The sequence below is a fragment of the Heptranchias perlo genome, unplaced genomic scaffold (assembly GCF_035084215.1).
Source record: "Heptranchias perlo isolate sHepPer1 unplaced genomic scaffold, sHepPer1.hap1 HAP1_SCAFFOLD_233, whole genome shotgun sequence".
Lineage (NCBI taxonomy): Eukaryota > Metazoa > Chordata > Chondrichthyes > Hexanchiformes > Hexanchidae > Heptranchias > Heptranchias perlo.
In genome coordinates, this window is record NW_027139247.1 from 300,158 (window position 1) to 316,139 (window position 15,982).

Genomic DNA, 15,982 nt, shown 5'->3' on the forward strand with positions numbered 1-15,982 from the left:
TTTGCCCGTGCCTTTGTTTGGAAATACATTAAGCAGAAAATAACTCGTTGTGTTTTAAATTACATAGAATTACATTGGATGTATCGCACAAAAACAGGCCATTCGGCCCAACAGGTCCATGCCGGTGATTATACTCCACACGAGACGACTCCGTCCCTACTTCATAGAATCATAGAATCATAGAATGGTTACAGCATGGAAGGAGGCCATTCGGCCCATCGAGTCTGTGCCGGCTCTCTGGAAGAGCAATCCAGTGAGTCCCACTGCCCCGCCCTTTTCCTGTAGCCCTGCAATTTTTTTTCCTTCAAGTACTTATCCAATTCCCTGTTGAAAACCACGATTCAATCTGCCTCCGCCATTAACTCAGGCAAGACATTCCAGAACTTAACCACTCGCTGTGTAAAAAAGTTTTTCCTCATGTTGCCTTTGGTTCTTTTGCCAATCGCCTTAAATCTATTTCCTCTGGCTCTTGACCCTTCCGCCAATGGAAACTGTTTCTCTCCATCTAACCTCGAGACCCTTCATGATTTTGAATACCGCTATCAAATCTCCTCTCAACTTTCTCCACTCTAAGAAGAAAAACCCCAGCTTCTCCAGTCTCTCCACGTAACTGAAGTCCTTCATCCCTGGAACCATTCTAGTAAATCTCTTCTGCATCCTCTCCAAGGCCTTCACATCCTTCCCAAAGTGTGGTGCCCATAATACTCCAGTTGTGGCCAAACCAGTGTTTTATAAAGGTTCATCACAACTTCCTTGCTTTTGTACTCTATGCCTCAAGTTATAAAGCCCAGGATCCGGTCTACTTTTTTAACCGCTTTCTCAACCTGCCCTGTCACCTCCAGAGTTCTCTGTTCCTGTATCCCTTTTAGAATTGTGCCCTCTAGTTTATGTACCTTCTCTCCGTTCTTCCTACCAAAATTTTTCAATTCGCACTTTTCTGCATTAAATTTCATCTGCCACGTGTCCGCCCATTCCACCAGCCTGTCTATGTCCTCTTGAAGTCTATCACTATCCCTCTCACTGCTCACTACACTTCCAAGTTTTGAGTCACCTGCAAATTTTGAAATAGTACCCTGTACACCCAACTCCAAGTCTTTAATACATATCAAGAAAAGCAGTGGTCCTATTTCCGACCCCTGGGGAACACCACTGTATGCCCTCCCTCCAGTCCAAAAAACAACCGTTCACCACTATTCCCTGTTTTCTGTCACTTAGCCAATTTCATATCCATGCTGCCAGTGCCCCCTTTTATTCCATGGGCTTCAAATTTGATGACAAGCCTATTATGCGGCACTTTATCAAACCCCTTTTGGATGTCTATATACATCACAAAAACCGTATTGTCCTCATCAACCCTCTCTGTTATCTCATTAAAAACCCAATCAAGTTAGTTAAATACGATTTGCCTTTAACAAATCCTTTTTGGCTTTCCTTAATTAATCCACGCTTGTCCAAGTGACTATTAACTTTGTCCCGGATAATTCTTTCAGAAATTTTCTCCACCACTGAAGTTAAATTGACTGGCCTGCAGTTACTGGGTTTATCCTTACACCCTTTTTTGAACAAGGGTGTAACATTTGCAATTCTCCTGTCCTCTGGCACCACCCCCGTATCTAAGGATGACTGGAAGATTATGGCCAGTACCTCCGCAATTTCCACCTTACTTCCCTCAGGAACGTAGGATGCATCACATCCGGAATGCGTGACTTATCTACACTACTTTAAAGTGGCGCATCTAACTTTCAAACACAAAATCGCCCCACCTGCCCATTCCAGCATTTGTTGCTTCAGGAATTGGAATCCCTTTCGGGTACAATTTGAATGCACATCAGCATTTTAATATACATCAAACCAAAACCGACCGCTGGCCAAATGGTGAAATATCTCAAAAAGGTGACTGTCATTTGGGGCCCAGCGCCATATTTCGAAAATAACTCGACTTCAGGCGGGGCTACTTGCCCTTTGACCCAAGGGGCGGAACCGGGTCCCGCTCCAAATTCGGACTCGACAGTCGGCATTAAGTCTCATTCTCACCCTCCAACTCCTCAGAATCTGATGACCATAAACTCCCAGTACCCTTCTAAAGGGCTATTGAGATCTTTATCGACTTTCATCTTTATCACACCCGGGACATATCAGACCAGACCCTGTCTCTTTCACCTCCGCCCATCGCCTGTTGATGCTGAAATCCAATATCTCAGCTGTCTGTATACAACCGAATGTATCACTTTCTGTGTATCAGTGAAGACTCTTCGATGTCACGTGCACCACGGAGCCTCCTTACATCGATATTATGTAGATTATAAGTTTAAATAATAAAAATTATGATGTACATAACATATAAATGGTGTGAATCTACCACAAATATGGACATTTATTTAATCAAATGCCTCCCAAGAACATACAAATGAATATCCTCAGCTTCAGGAGTCTCTACTGTTATTTTAGGAGTGCAGATTTCAAAACTTTTCACTGCTAAAATATGATCCATGTAATATTAAAGACTTTTTTTCAATGTGCAATGTAGTTGCAAAATATCATATTCCCTGATCAGTAGGAGTAAATACAGCTGGTTTAATCTGTTTGTTGAATTGACTGTAACTAATGTCAATCATTGTGCAAAGCTGGAGAGTCACTTGAGGTTTCTCTCAGGCATGAATAAGACTTCATTTTGAAAGCAGAGCATTTGCGTATCCATAACATTAACTATCTGTTTTGTTGTGCATGCACTAATTACCATCATCAACGAAATAACAATAAGAAAGCGCCAAGTTTCCGTCATATTCTTATGTAATCACCTGAAGGGCATCACATTTTTTTCTGACGTTTTAAATTAAAGCATTTAGCGGAGATTTCGACTCCTTTGTTGAGAGTATTGTAATTTTCAGAAGCAAAATACTGCGGATTCTGGAAATCTGAAATAATAACAGAAAATGCTGGAAACTCTCATCGGGGCAGACAGCATCCGTGCAGAGCGAAACAGAGTTAACGTTTAAGCTCTGATGAAAGGTCATTGGTCTGATACATTAACTCAGCTTCTCCCTCCACAGATGCGGACTGACCTGCTGAGTGTTTCCAGCAGTTTCTGTCCTTAATTCTCCGAGCCAAATATTTACATTGCACCTGGGTTCTTGTTGGTTCATATTGTTGAAAAGTAGAATATATCCACCGGGACAAGTTGCTCACTAAATTTCCGAAGATATGCCCGCAGCGGCGGTTCTTTGTCTGTGCCACCGATATCCGGATACCGTGGGCGCAGTTCCCGCTACGTGTTGATGAAAGGCGAGATTCCCCACCGCAGGCAGCTATTGGTAAAGTTAGCCCTTACAGCGCAATCCTGAAGGCTCCTTGTGTGAAACTGAGCGATATTGGATGGTCATTATTTTGAGGCCAGATAATGGTGTGAGCCGGCAAAGTAACGTCAAACATATTGCTTTAATCCTAAAGTCAAGTTGCTGTAATGTTTGTAACCGGCAGCTATGGGGTAGATTTTAATCTTTACCACCGGGGTGGGCAGAGAGGAGAAAAAAAAAACAGGCGGTGAGGGTCCACGGCCTTCAGACAACCCCATGAAAAGATGCAATCTTCTTTATATATGAACCTCGAGAAATAATTGACAATGTACCATGATCCTGTTATGTTAAATCAAGTTTCTATACCTTACCCATATGGCGAGCAGTTCTGTGGCTGGAAACTATTTTAACCCCATTTGTTCCATTTGTTTTGATCTGAATGCTCTGACCATCAGGCACGTTGTACTGGCCAATAGAGTGAGGAGGGGACTCCAAGGAAACAACAATGGTGAGAATCACAATGATGCAGAGATGGAGAACCGAACGAAATCCATCATTTTACTGCTCGCCATGTCTGGCAGCTTTATACTGTTATGGATGGTAACATTCATAGTATCATAGCAGGTACAGCGCAGGAGGAAGCCACTCGGCCCATTGTGCCTGTGTCAGCTCTTTGAATGAGCTATCCAATTAGTCCCATTCCCCTGCTCTTTCGCCATTGCCCTGTAATTTATTTTCATTCAGATATTTACCTAATTCCCCTTTGAAAGTTACCAATGAATCTGCTTCTACCACCCTTACAGGCAGTGCATTCCAGATTTTTACAACTCGCTGTTTAAAAAATGTTATCTCATGTCGCCACTGGCTCCTTTACAGATCACCTTAGAGCTGTGTCCTCAGGTTACCGACCCTTCTGCCACTGGAAACAGTTTCTCCTTATGAACTCTGTCAAAACCGTTCATGATTTTGATTACCTCTATCAAATCTCCCCTTCAGCTTCTCTGTTCCAAGGAGAACAACCCCAGCTTCTCCAGTCTCTCCACATAACTGAAGTCCATCATACCGTTACCATTCCAGAAAATGTCTTCTACACCCTCACTAAGGCCTTGATATCCTTCCTAAGCTGCGGTGCCCAGAACTGGATACAATACTCAAGTTGTGGCCAAACCATTGTTTTATAAAGGTTCCTCATAGCCTCCTTGCTTTTGTCCTCTCTGCCTCTATTTATAAAGCCCAGGATCCTGTATGCTTTCCTAACCGCTTTCTCAACCTGCCCTGCCACCTTCAATGAATTGTGCACATTTACCCCCCGATCTCTCTGTTCCTGCACCCGTTTAAGAATTATATCCTTTAGTTTATATTGCCTCTCCTCGTTCTTCCTGCCAAAATCTAAGGATGATTGGAAGATTATGGCCAGTCCCTGAGCAATTTATACCCTTACTTCCCTGAGCAACCTAGGATGAATCCCATCTGGACCGGGTGACTTATCTACTTAAGTAGAGCGAGCCTTTCTAGTACCTCCTCTTTATCAATTTTAGCCCATCCGGTATCTCAACGATCTCTTCACTTACTGTGACTTTGGCAGCATCTTCTTCCTTGGTAAAGATAGATGCAAAGTATTCATTTAGTACCTCAGCCATGCCCTCTGCCTCCATGCGTCGATCTTCTTTTTGTTCCCTAATCGGTCCCACCCCTCTTCTTACCACCCGTTTACTATTTATATGCCTCGAGAAGACTTTTGGATTCCCTTTTATGTTAGCCGCCGGTCTATTCAAATACTCTCTCTTTGCCCCTCTTATTTCCTTTTTCACCTCCCCTCTGAACTTTCTATAATCAGCCTGGTTCTCGCTTGTATTATCAACCTGACATCTGTCATACGCCCCTTTTCCCTGCTTCATCTAGCTCTCTATGTCTTTTGTCCTCCAGGGAGTTCTGGTTTTAGTTGCCCTGCCTTTCTCTGTCGTGGGAATGTATCTAGACTCGACCCAAACCAGCTCCTCTTTAAATGCCACTAATTGTTCAATTTCAGTTTTGCCTGCCAATCTTTTATTCCAGTTCACCCGGGCCAGATCCATTCTCATCCCATTGAAATTGGCCCTCCTCCAATTGAGTATTTTTACTTTAGAGTGGTCCTTGTCCTTTTCCATAACTAATTTAAACCTTATGATACGAAGATCGTTGATGCCTAAATGTTCCCGCATTGATACTTGCTCAACTTGGCCCACTTCATTTCCCAGAACCAGATCCAACAATGCCTCTTTCCTCATTGCGCCGGAGATGCACTGGTCAAGAAAGTTCTCCAAAACATATTTCAAAAATTCCTTCCCCTCTTTGCCCCTTTCACTAGTACTATCCCAGTCTATATTAGGATAGTAGAAGTCCCCCATTATCGTTACTCCATGGTTCTTGCACATTTCTGTAATTTCCCTGCAAATTTGCTCCTCCATATCCTTCCCATTCGTTTATGGCCTATAGACTGGCGCCAGTAGTGTAATGGCACATCTAATGTTTCTTAACTCTAACCAAATAGATTCTGCCCTTGACCCCTCCAGGACATCCTCTCTCTCCAACTCTGCAATATTCTCCTTAATAAATACTGCCAACCACACCCTCCTTGCTTTCCTTCCCTATCTTTCCTACCTTGTATCCAAGAATATTTAGTACCCAATCCTGCCCTTTTTTGAGCCAGGTCTCCGTCATCGCCACAACATCATATTCCCAGATGGCTAAATGCGCCTGCAGCTCATCAACCTTGTTTACTATGTTTCGTGCATTTACATACATGCACTGTAAACCTATCTTAGGCCTTCTTGTATTCTCTCTTCGTCTGATCCCGTGCTATTTATTACTCAAGTGCTATCTGTCTCTCCCAACCCATTGTGCGCCTTGTTTCTCCTTTCCAATGCTACATCCCGGTGCCCAACCCCCTGCTGAATTAGTTTAAGCCTTCCCCCACAGAACGAGCGAACCTCCCCGCAAGGACATTGGTCCTAGCTCTGTTGAGGTACAACCCATCCTGCCTATATGGGTCCCACCTCCCCCAGAACTGGTCCCAATGCACCAGGAATCTAAAGCCCTCCCTCCTGCACCATCTCTCCAGCCACGCATTCATCTGCCTCCTAATTTCTGCACTCACTAGCACGTGGCACCGAGATTAATCCTTATCTCTATCAAAAAACTCAAGCAAGTTAGTCAAACACGATTGTCCTTTACCACATCCGTGCTGACCTTCATTTATTAGCCCATACGTTTCCAAGTGCCAATTAATTTTGTCCCGGATTAATGTCTCCAAACGTTTCCTCTCCACTGACGTTAGGCTGACTGGCCTGTAATTGCTGGGTTTATCCCCCTCCCCTTTTTTGAACAGGGGTGTAACATTTGCAATCCTCTAATCCTCCGGCACCGTCCCCATATCAAAGGAAGATTGGAAGATTATGGTCAGAGCTTCCATAACTTCCACGCAAACTTCCCTCAGAAACCTATATTATATCCCATCTGGACTGGGCGACTGTTCTACTTTGAATACTGCCAATCTTTTAAGTACTTGCTATTTATCTATGTTCATTCTATCCAATGTCTCTACTACCTCCTCCTTTACTGCTACAATGGCAGCATCCTCTGCTCTCGTGAACACAGCCGCAAAGTATTCATTTAGTACCTCAGCCATATCCTCTGCCTCCACAAGAATATTCCCTTTTTTTCCCCTGATCGGCCCCACCATTCCTTTCACTACCGTTTGACTATTTATATGTTTATAAAAACTTTTGGGTTCCCTTTTATGTTAGCTACTAACCAAATCTCATATTCTCTGTTTGCCCCGCATTCCCTTTTTTAGATCTCCTCTGTACTTTCCGTATTCAGCCGGGTTCACTTCTGTATTATGACTCTCACATTCATCATCATAAGCCTTCATTTCTGTAGTGCTAAAGAGTTGTGCTCCAGAAATGGCTGCGCCTCTAGCCAAACTGTTCCAGTACAGCTAAATACTAGCATCTACCCAACAATGTAGAATATTGCCCAGGTATATCCTGTTCACAAAAAGCAGTACAAATCTAATACAGCCAATTACCGCCCCATCAGTCGACTCTCAATCGTCAGCAAAGTGATGGAAGTTGTCGTCGACTGTGCAATCAAACGGCACTTACTCACCGATGCTGAGTTTGGGTTCCGCCAGGACCACTCGGCTCCAGACCTCATTGCAGCCTTGGTCCAAACATGGACAAAAGAGCTGAATTCCAGAGGTGAGGTGAGAGTAACTGTCCTTGACACCAAGGCTGGATTTGACTGAGTGTGGCGCCAAGGAGTCCAAGTAAAATTGAAGTCAATGGAATCAGGGGGAAAACTCTCCAGTGGCTGGAGTCATACCTCGCACAAAGGAAGATGGTAGTGCTTGTTGGAGGCCAATCATCTCAGCCCCAGGACATTGCTGCAGGAGTTCCTCAGGGCAGTGTCCAAGGCCCAACCATCTTCAGCTGCTTCATCAATGACCTTCCCTCCATCATAAGGTCAGAAACAAGGATGTTCGCTGATGATTCACAACCATTCGCAACCCGTCAGATAATGAAGCAGTCCGAGCCCGCATGCAGCAAGACTTGGACAACATTCAGGTTTGAGCTGATAAGTGGAAAATAACATTCGCGCCAGACAAGTGCCAGGCAATGACCATCTCCAACAAGAGAGAATCTAACCACTTCCCTTTGACATTCAACGGCATTACCATCGCCGAATCCCCCACCATCAACATCCTGGGGGTCACCATTGACCAGAAACTTAACTGACCCAGCCACATAAATACTGTGGCTACAAGAGCAGGTCAGAGGCTGGGTATTCTGCGGCGAGTGAATCACCTCCTGACTCCCCAAAGCCTTTCCATCATCTACAAGGCACAAGTCAGGAGTGTGATGGGATATTCTCCACTTGCCTGGATGAGAGCAGCTCCAACAACACTCAAGAAGCTCGACCCCATCCAGGGCAAAGCAATCCGCTTGATTGGCACCCCATCCACCACCGGCGCACTGTGGCTGCAGTGTGTACGATGCATAGGATGCACTGCAACAACTCGCCAAGGATTCTTCGACAGCACCTCCCAAACCCACGACCTCTACCACCTAGAAGGACAAAGGCAGCAGGCACATGGGAACAACACCACCTGCACGTTCCCCTCCAAGTCACGCACCATCCCGACTTGGAAATATATCGCCGTTCCTTCAATGTCACTGGGTGAAAATCCTGGAACTCCCTACTTAACAGCACTGTGGGAGAACCTTCACCACACGGACTGCAGCGGTTCAAGAAGGCGGCTCACACCACCTCCTCAAGGGCAATTTGGGATGGGCAATAAATGCCGACCTCGCCAGCGACGCCCACATCCCATGAACAAATAAAAAAAAGTCAGCAATGGTGCTGTAGCTTTGAATGCCACCGCCCCCCCAACCACCCCCACCCCCACCCACCACCCACCAACACACCCCAGTATAGGAATTGGTCTATATACGCAAAGCAACTCTTCCTTGGAGACTTCCCTTGTTCAATTAATGTCTTGCCTACCAATCTTTGATTCCAATCCAACTGGGCAAGATCCCTTTGTAACTCATCAAAATTAGCCATCCTCCAGTTAATTATTTTCATATTTGATTGTTCCTTGTCCTTTCCCATGAATATTCCAAACCTAATAATATTATGATCACTCTTCCCAACTTGTCCAACCTTTCCTCATACGATAACCTCTTCAGCCCAGGAATGAGTCGAGTGAACCTTCTCTGAACTGCCTCTAAAGCAACTATATCCTTTCTTAAATAAGGAGACCAAAACTGCTCACAGTATTCTAGATGTGCTCGCACGAATGCCCTATACAACTGTAACAAAACATTTTTTTTATTCGTTCATGGGAAGTGGGCATCGCTGGCGAGGCCGGCATTTATTGCCCATCCCTAATTGCCCTTGAGAAGGTGGTGGTGAGCCGCCTTCTTGAACCGCTGCAGTCCGTGTGGTGAAGGTTCTCCCACAGTGCTGTTAGGAAGGGAGTTCTAGGATTTTGACCCAGTGACGATGAAGGAACGGCGGTATATTTCCAAGTCATGATGGTTTGTGACTTGGAGGGGAACGTGCAGGTGGTGTTGCTCCCATCTACCTGCTGCTCTTGACCTTCTAGGTGGTAGAGGTCGTGGGTTTGGGAGGTGCTGTCGAAGAAGCCTTGGTGAGTTGCTGCAGTGCATCCTGTGGATAGTACACACTGCATCCACTGTGCGCCGGTGGTGAAGGGAGTGAATGTTTATGGTGGTGGATGGGGTGCCAATCAAGCGAGCTGCTTTGTCCTGGATGGGGTCGAGCTTCTTGAGTGTTGTTGGAGCTTCACTCATCCAGGTAAGTGGAGAGTATTCCATCATACTCCTGACTTGTACCTTGTAGATGGTGGAAAGGCTTTGGGGAGTCAGGAGGTGAGTCACTCGCCGCAGAATACCCAGCCTCTGGCCTGCTCTTGTAGCCACAGTATTTATATGGCTGGTCCAGTTAAGTTTCTGGTCAATGGTGACCACAGGATGTTGATGGTGGGGGATTCGGCGATGGTAATGCCGTTGAATGTCAAAGGGGAGGTGATTAGACTCACTCTTGTTGGAGATGGTCATTGCCTGGCATTTTTATGGCGCAAATGTTACTTGCCACTTATGAGCCCAAACCTGGATGTTGTCCAGATCCTGTTGCATGCGGGCTCGGACTACTTCATTATCTGAGGGGTTTCGAATGGAACTGAACACTGTGCAATCATCAGCGAACATCCCCATTTCTGACCTTATGATGGAGGAAAGGTCATTGATGAAGCAGCTGAAGATGGTTGGGCCTAGGACACTGCCTTGAGGAACTCCTGCAGCAATGTCCTGGGGCTGAGATGATTGGCCACCAACAACCACTACCACTTTCCTTTGTGCTCGGTATGACTCCAGCCACTGGAGGGTTTTCCCCCTGTTTCCCATTGACTTCAATTTTACTCGGTCAAATGCTGCCTTGATGTCAAGGGCAGTCAGTGTCACCTCACCTCTGGAATTCAGCTCTTTTGTCCATGTTTGGACCAAGGCTGTAATGAGGTCTGGAGCCGAATGGTCCTGGCGGAACCCAAACTGAGCATCGGTGAGCACGTTCTCTACTTCTATATTCCATTCCTTTGGAATAAATGACAATATTCAATTGGCCTTTCTAATCACTTGCTGTACCTGCATCCGAACTTTTTGTGATCCATGTACTAGGACACCCAGATCCCTCTGCACCTCAGAGTTCTGCAATCTCGCTCCATTCAAATAATATACTGCTTTTCTATTCCTCCTGCCAAAGTGGTCAAGTTCACATTTTCCCACATTATACTCCATCTGCCAAATTTTTGCCTACACACTTAACCTATCTATAACCCTTTGCAGACTCCATCTATCCTCTTCACAACTTATTTTCCTTCCTACCTTTGTGTCATCAGCAAATTTAGCAACCATACATTCGGTCCTTTCATCCAAGTCATTGATATAGATTGTAAATAGTTGAGGCCCCAGCATTGATCCCTGTGGCACTCCACTCATTATATCTTGACAACCTGAAAATGACCCATTTATTCCTACTCTCTGTTTCTTGTTAGCTAACCAATCCTTTATCCATGCTAATATGTTACCCCCTATCTCATGAGCTCTTATTTTGTGTAGTAGCCTTTGATGTGGCACCTTATCAACTGCCTTCTAGAAATCCAAGTAGACTACATCCACAGGATCCCCTTTATCCATGTTGTTTGTTACTTCCTCAAAGAACTCGAATAAATTCGTCAAACATGATTTCCCTTGCATAAAGCCGTGTTGTCTCTGCCTGATAGCACTGAGATTTTCTAAGTGTCCTGCTATAACCTCCTTAATAATATATTCTAGCATTTTCCCTATGACAGATGTTAAGCTAACTGGCCTGTAGTTTCCTGCTTTCTGTCTCCTTCCTTTCTTGAATAGAGGAGTTGCATTCGCTACTTTCCAATCTGATGGGACCCTTCCAGAATCTAAGGTATTTTGTAAAATTAATACCAATGCATCTATTGTCTCTGCAGCCACTTCGTTTGGATGAAGTCATTCAGGGCCTGGGAACTTGTCAGCTTGTAGTTCTAATAAATGTTAAGAACCCTTTCCCCGGTGATTGTAAATGTTTTAAGCTCCTCTTTGGCTTTCACCTCTTGACTCACAATTATTTCTGGCATGTTATTTGTATCCTCCACAGTGAAGACAGACGCAAAATATCTGTTCAATTCATCTGCCATTACCTTGTTCTCCATTATTGACTCCCAAAATGACCATCAACTCCAAACTGACCCACCAATCCTAAATTGACCACCACCCTCAAATTGATCCAACACTCCCCAACTGAACATCATTATCAAACTGACCCATCACTCCCTAACTGGACACCATACCCAAACTGACCATCACCCTCAAATTAACCCATCACTTCGAAACTGACCATCAACTCCAAACTGACACATCACTCCCAAATTGACTGTCACCCCAAACTGACCATCACCTTCGAACTGACCCATCATTCACGAACTGACCATTTCTCCCATAATGACCATCATCCAAAAACTGACCCATCACCCCACTAACTTAACAATTACTATTAATGCCAAACTGAACCAACACCCCAACCTGACCATCACCTTCAAACTGACCCAACACTCCCCAAATTACCATTATCCCCAAATTGACTCACCACACCCAAACTAACCATCATCCCCAAACAGATCATCTCCCTCAAAGTGACCCAAAATTCCAAAATTAATTATCACTCCTAAAATTAACATTATCCGCACACTAGAAGGAAAAGGGCCGCAGGCACATGGGAACACCACGGCCTGCACGTTCCCCTCCAAGTCACAAACTATACTAACTTGGAAATATATCGCCGTTCCTTCATCATCGCTGGGTCAAAGTTCTGGAACTCCCTACCTAACGGCACTATGGAAGTACCTTCACCACATCGGTTCAAGAAGGCGACTCACCAACACCTTCTCAAGGGCAATAAGGGATGGGCAATAAATGCTGGCTTTGCCAGCGACGCCCACATCCGATGAACGAATAAATAGAAAAAAAACTCTCAATCTGTCCTATTAACGCCAAACTGACCATCAATCCCAAATTGACCATCAATCCCAAACTAGTCATCAATCCCAAACTGACCATCAATCCCAAACTGACCGATCACTGCTAACTCACTATCACTCCCGAACTGACCCATCACTCTCAAACTGACCCATCACCTTAAAATTAATATTAAACTCTCAAACTGACCATCATCCCCAAACTGTCCAAACATCCCCAAACTGATTAAAATCCCCAACAGACCCATCGCCCCTAAACTGATCATTACTGCCAAATTTAACAACATCACCAGACTGAACCATCAATCTCAAACTGACCATTACCCTCAAACTGCACCATAATCCCAAAACTGACTGATCATGCCCAAACTAACCATCAATCCCAAACTGACCATCATCCTCATTTGACCCATCACTCCAAAAACTGACCCATCACTCCCAAACTGGCCATCAACCTCAAAATGACCCATCATTCCCATACTGACCATCACTCCCAAACTGACCATCACACTGAAAGTGACACATGACTCCCAACCTGATCATCATCCGGTGATTGATGCACCACTGTAAACTGACTCATTACTTCCCAAACTGACCATTACCCCAAACTGACCATCACCGTCAAACTAATCCAGAGCACGTAAACTGACCATTTCCCCTAAAATGTCCATCACCAAAAACTGACCCATCACCCGAAACTGACCATCTCTCCATCTGACCCATCACTCCCAAAGTGACCATCACTTCCAAACTGACCATCAGACCTAAAATGTCCCAACATCCCCAAACTTTTCTATCACCCTGAAACTGACCATCAACCCCAACTATTCCACCACACCAAAACTGACCATCATCTCCAAACTGACCATCAACCCGAAACTGAACATCATCCCCTAACTGACCCATCATTCACTAATTGACCATATCTCCCAAAATGACCATCATCCTAAAACTGCACGATCTCCCACAAACTGACCCATCATTCCCAACCTGACCATCATTCCCAAACTGACCATCACCCTCAAATTAACCCATCACCCTGAAATGGACCATCGCCCCATACTGACCATCACCTTCAAACTGACCCATCATTCCTAAACTGACCATTTCTCCCATAATGACCATCATCCAAAAACTGACCCACACCCTCAAACTGACCAATCACTTCCAAACTAACCGTAACTCCCAAACTGACCATCATCCCCAAACTGACCTATTACTGCCAAACTGACCCATCACCCCAAACTTGCCATCAACTTCAAACTGACCCAACTGACCATTATCCACAAACTGACTCATCACTCCCAAATGACCATCAGCAACAAATTGACCATCATGCTCAAAAAGACCCATCGTTCCAAAACTGACCATCACACCCAAACTGACCATCATCCCACACTGACCTAACACACCTAAACTGATCCATCCCTCCGAAACTAGCCAGCAATCCCAAACTGACTATCATCCCTATTTGACCCATCACTCCAGAAACTGACTCATCACTCCCACACTGGGCATCACAATCATTCCCACACTGACCATCACTCCCAAACTGACTACCAACCCGAAACTGACACATGACTCCCAACCTGACTGTCATCCCCAAACTGATGCATCACCACAAACTGACACATTACTCCCAAACTGACCATCACCCCAAATTGACCATCACTGTCAAACTAACCAATCACACACAAACTGACCATTTCTCCCAAAATCCCCATTACCAAAAACTGACCCATTACCCAAAACTGGCCATCAACCTCAAACTGACACATTACTCCCAAACTGACCACCATTCCCAAACTGACACGTCACTCCCAAACTGGCCATTATTCCAAAAGTGACCGATTACTAACAAACTGATCATCACTCTCACATTGACCCATCACTCCCATAGCGGCCATCACTCCCAGAAAAGCCATCACCTCCACATTGACCCATCACATCCAAACTGACCATCATCCCCAAATGGACCAATCATCTTCAAACTGACCCATCATTCCCAAACTGACCCATCACTGCCAAACTGAACCATTACTCCCGATTTGACCATCTTACCCAAACTGACCTTCATCCGGAAACTGACCAACACCCTGAAGCTGACCCATCACTTTCAAACTAACCCATCATTAACAAACCTATAAATACAGCCAACGTGGCCAAAATTCCCAAAATGACCCATAACTTCTAAAACAGACCATCACTCCCAAATTGACCATCATCCACAAACTGCATGACCAATCCCAAAGCTACCATCACTCCCAATCTGACCCATCACCCTCAAACTTACCATAACTCCTAAAGTGACCCTCATCCCCGAACTGATCATTTCTCCCAAAATTAGCATCATCCAAAAACTGATCCATCACCCCCAAACTAACCATCACTCCCAAACTAACCATTATACCAAACTGACCCATCACTCCCAAACTGACCCATCACTCCCAAACAGACCATCACTCCCAAACTGACCACACATCCCCAAACTGAATCAAATTGACCATCATCACCATCCCCAAACTGACCCATCGCTCCCAAACTGACCCATCACCCCAAAGTGGAAATAAATCTCAAACTGCCACATTACTCCCAAATTGACTTTCACTCCCAAACTGACCATCACTCTGAAACTGACACATACATTCCCCAACTGACCATCACCCCGCCAACTGAGCCATCACTCCAAACTGGCCATCACCTGCAAATTGACCATCATGTTCAAAGTGAACAACACTCTTAAACTGAACTAAACTCCCAAAATGACTATCTTCCTCAAACTGACAATTATCCTCAAACTGACCCATCTCTCCCAAACTGACCATCACTCCAAAACTGACAATCAACCCCAAAATGACCCATCACTCTGAAACTGACCCATTACCCCCAAAGTGACCATTGCTGCCAAACTGCCTAACACCCCCAAACTGACCCATCACTCCCAAACTGACCACCACCCCCAAAATGATCATCACCCCCAAACTGACCGATCATTCCCAAACACACCATCAATCCCAAATTGACCCATCACCCTCAAATGGACCCATCACCCTCAAACTGACCACAACACCCAAATTGGTCATTATCCGAAAACTAACCCATCACGCCCAATCTGACCATCACCTCCAAACTGACCAATCACTCCCATACTGACCATTACTCTCAACCTGACCAATCACCCCTAAACTGACCATCACTCCCAAAATAACCATCGACCCCACAATGACCCTTCATCCCCAAACTGATCCATCACTCCCAAACTGACGAACTCACTAAAACTGACCCATCACTCCCAAACTGACAATCACTTGCAAACTGACCATCATCTCCAAAACTAACCATCACCCTCAAACTGACTGATCATCCCCAAACTGACCTATCACTCCCAAACTTACCCATCACTTCCGAACTGAACATCATCCCCAAACTGAACTACAGCCAGAAACTGAACACCACCCTAAAAATGATGGATCACTCCAAAACGGGCCACTATTCCCAAAATGACCCATCACCCCAAACTGGCTATTACTGCCAAAGTGACAAAAATCCTCAAACTAACCCATTACTCGCAAACTGA